Source organism: Vicia villosa, linkage group LG6, assembly GCF_029867415.1.
Source record: "Vicia villosa cultivar HV-30 ecotype Madison, WI linkage group LG6, Vvil1.0, whole genome shotgun sequence".
Classification (NCBI taxonomy): Eukaryota; Viridiplantae; Streptophyta; class Magnoliopsida; order Fabales; family Fabaceae; genus Vicia; species Vicia villosa.
In genome coordinates, this window is record NC_081185.1 from 76,354,507 (window position 1) to 76,358,415 (window position 3,909).

Below are 3,909 nucleotides of genomic sequence, written 5' to 3' on the forward strand. Positions count from 1 at the left end.
AATAACAACAAAAAAAAAAATTCAATGATAAAGAAAAAGCCCGCTAAGTCAAAACCTACGAAGGAGACTTAGGCAAAACTGGGGCATCCCGCTGACTGTAATCTCAAAAAGAAACAGTTCAGGCAAAAGTTAGGGATATAAAGCAAAAAAGAGAAGTCAATAATTTCCTTGAACAACAATAAAGCGTTGTGACTATTAAAAGGAAGAGGTGACTGCCATCTCAAAGATTCCCTTGGTCCTTAAACCATCATCATTATCATAGGTGCAAGTCCAAAAACCTCTTGGAACCTGAATGCATAATTTGAAATTAACTGAGCGTAGGATTGGAGATCATCACAAAGAATGGGGTGGGTACAAATATACTTTGAGCCTATATCTTTTGTTTCAGAAACCGTGAACCAAGCCACGTTACAACCTTCAAAAGACCTAATTGAAGCAAGGTTTATTTTGAAAAGCATACTACAACAAGGTTGCATTAACCTGACTCCTAAAGATCTTTGCAAATTGTTTGTTTTACCATACCTTTTGCTTTATCCATCACTTTGAATGTCTATACCATTGTGTTTGATCCTTTGTCTCATTTGCTTTACAATAATATCATTCCTACATTGATTTTGATTTCAAAATACGCTTTGAACATCGCATTAAAATTATTATTCTTGAATGAACATTTTATTTGCATGCAAGTACTCATCTTTCAAGGAAGTTCAAACAGTCGAGAAACTTGATCAGTGATCTTATCAGGGGCATGTTACTTCAAGATCCTGTTGTTCAAGACTTATACTGGGGCAAGCATTCCCAACATTTATTTCAAGAACTGAAGCAACGATCCAACTAGTCAGGGGAAGTCTCTTTCAGCGATCTCCAAACAATTTATCAGTCCTTCCCAAGAGGATCATCAATGTGACAAAACCATGTTTAAGCATAACAGAGTTGGCAGTGTTCCTGTGTTGAGGAACCAGAGTTCCAATCTTGTCTCACAAAAGAGTCTAACTCAGTTGTCATAACCAATTGCATTGCAATGATCATTCATCATGCATAGAAAATTCATTATCATGCATCGAAACAGAATTCATGCTCATTTATATTCTTTTTAGGTCCCGTTGTTATCAACATCTCACATCGAGATCTAAGTCCAACTAACTTGGCATTTACCAAGGTAGTTTCGCCTTACATTCATCAGTACATTAGCTGATAATGTTAACTCTCTATTATGTTCATCAGTACATTAGCTGATGTTAATCACCCTTTGTTGCTATCATCAGTACATTAACTGACAATACGCACTTTTGTTGCCCCTCATTGGTACAATAGCTAATGTAAGACTTTCATCAGCACATTAGCTGATGTCAGCTGTCTCCTATTTCCCTTCATCAGTACATTAGCTGATGATTGGTCATAGTTATTTCATCCTTATCAGTACACTAGCTGGTATAAGACCTATCTTCGTCAGTACATTAACTGACGTTGGTCTATTTCCTCCTTCCCTATCAGTACATTAGCTGGTATAAGAGTCATTTTCGTCAGTACATTAGCCGATAACAGTTCCCTCTTGTTTCCCTCATCAGTACATTGACTGATGCAGGTCGATTTGTTTCACATCTTCAGTACATTAACTGATGATATCATCCTTTTTTCCCTCTTCGGTACATTAATTTGAGTCGTGTATCCTTTTCGTCTTTAGTCAGTACATTAGCTGATAATATATATCCTTTTGTTCATCAGTACATTAGCTGATGTTAATGTTCTCCTTTGCCTTCCTCAGTACACTGGCTGATATTGGTCCTTGTTTTTGTCCAGTGCTATTCTTGGATGCCACATTCCACTGATAGTTTGTCTCTTGTGGCGCCTGATTCCCCGCAAAATTCAACATATGTCTCGTATCATATTGCATTCAAGAAAAAAGAGTCCATGCATTGCATTTCATCTGCATAAGAAGGACAAAAATTTGGGTCTTCTGGTATTTAATTACTTTTCGCCATAGACGCCTGGCTCAAGATAATTAAATAGGGGCATCTGTCATACCCCAATTTTTGACCCAGATATTTTATTCATCTCTGGTTTGTCACATTCATACTTTGCATACATTCATCGTTTAACTATCGCGTCTTTGTATATTTAACGAAAAATTGACTTTTTATTTAAAGTCGAAAAAAAAAAACTTTTGCATCTCTAGTTGATTTTTGTTTCACATTGTTTTATATTTTTATTTCAAGACATTTTTGAATTGGAATTATTAATTAAAATCATATTTTAATTATTAATACTAATTTAAATTTGAATGGAAATAGAATTAAAATAATTCAATTGTCATTAACCATTTATTTATTTATTTTAAAATCTATTTCATTAAGATATTCATTCTTTTCGTCCAATAAATCAGTCCAAAAAAACTCCAATTTACAAAGATGTACCAAAAATTATTAAGTTACAGCCCAAAGTGTTTTTTTGCATCAATTTGCATTTGCATTTACATCAGTGTATTTGCATCAGCGGAAAAGACCAAAATAATACAAATTTCTTGTCTTCACGTGTCCCTGCTATGCCATGCTGCTACCTCTCCACCATGCCATAACACTCCAAGAAACCTGCTTCTTGCTGCTGCACATAACTGTCCAAAACTTGCACAAAAATGGCAAGACAAGTCCCTGCATCAAAAAGCAACAAAAACAGTTACTTCAATTGTTCAAATCTTCATACCATTTTCCCCCCAATTCTACATCTAAAACCCTAATCTCAGCCTATATAAACATGTACTCATCACAACAGCAAGGGGAGGAGAAAAACAGCCACAACACTCCCTCACACTCTCAAACAACATACCCTCAATACTCACTCAACTCATCCCTTCAAACCTAACTCAATAACCTAACTCAATACCCTGCATACATCCTCATTCCGTACACACTAAACCTCACTCTATAACCTTCGAATTTCTGCACAAAAAAACGGAGACTTCACAACACAACCTTCACACAAAACCGTGATACTCACAAACCCCTCCTTCATACATACTCTCTACAACACTCACAAAACTACCCCAAACAGTAACACACATACAATAGTCTCAATAGCAGCAGCATGAGTCAAAACACAACATACTCGGAAGAGAAAGACGAAACAGAATCGAAGAGCAAAGAAAGCAGAAGTTGATCGAAGAAGATCAAGGGGAAGCCAAAATGTAATGTACCTGAGTTCTTCTATTTCATATTTTCTGATTTCCGATCGAACTCGTATCATGTATCTGTAACTGTGAATCGTAATAAAATTGGGGTTTAGGGTTTCATTTGGGATAAGGACTTTATTGCTTTGATTGTTGCCGTTGTGCTATTTCGTTGTTGTTGTTGATCGCGCAAACAGGGGGAGGGAGAGAATCGCGATGAGAGGATCTCTTTTTGTTGTTGTTTTCGTTTCTGGGAACTGAACAAGAACGAGTGTGAGAGAGAGGGGAGGAGGCGCTGCCTCTCTCCTATTTTCATTTAGGGTTTTGTTGGAAACCAAGTAGGATTTGAAGTATGGCTGGATCCGGGTCACACTAACCCGACCCGGACCGGTCCATTATTTTTATTCTTTATGTCTTTTTTTATTAGTTCTTGGGCCTTACCCCCCATCTGGGTCACACCCCCACTGACCCAAGTAGTTTTTTTTATCTTTTAATATTTATTTTCTTAAACATTTTCAAAACACCAAAATTTTTGTTTTAGATTTAAAGTTCCCTTTTAATTAAAAGTTATTATTTTCATAGAAAATACCAAAAATATCTTCACTTTATATGTATGTTTAGAATTTCTTTTCAAATATTTTAAAAAATGATATAAAAATAGCTTTTAATCGAGTCAAGTTTTGAGTTTTAATGGATGAATCAAGGAGGGTTCGTACGTACTTGTACGATTTGTCCTAAAAGTATTT

At 35.8% G+C, this 3,909-nt stretch overlaps 1 long non-coding RNA gene across 1 annotated transcript; it reads right to left on the reverse strand.

Annotated features, from left to right (window-relative positions):
• Positions 1–2,377: 2,377 nt before the first annotated feature.
• On the reverse strand, positions 2,378–3,461 carry LOC131611682 (uncharacterized). Its single transcript, XR_009287086.1, has 2 exons — positions 3,191–3,461; positions 2,378–2,648 (listed from the first exon to the last, which is right to left on the reverse strand). It is a non-coding gene; the product is annotated as an uncharacterized LOC131611682 (long non-coding RNA).
• Between the last annotated feature and the right edge of the window lie 448 nt (positions 3,462–3,909).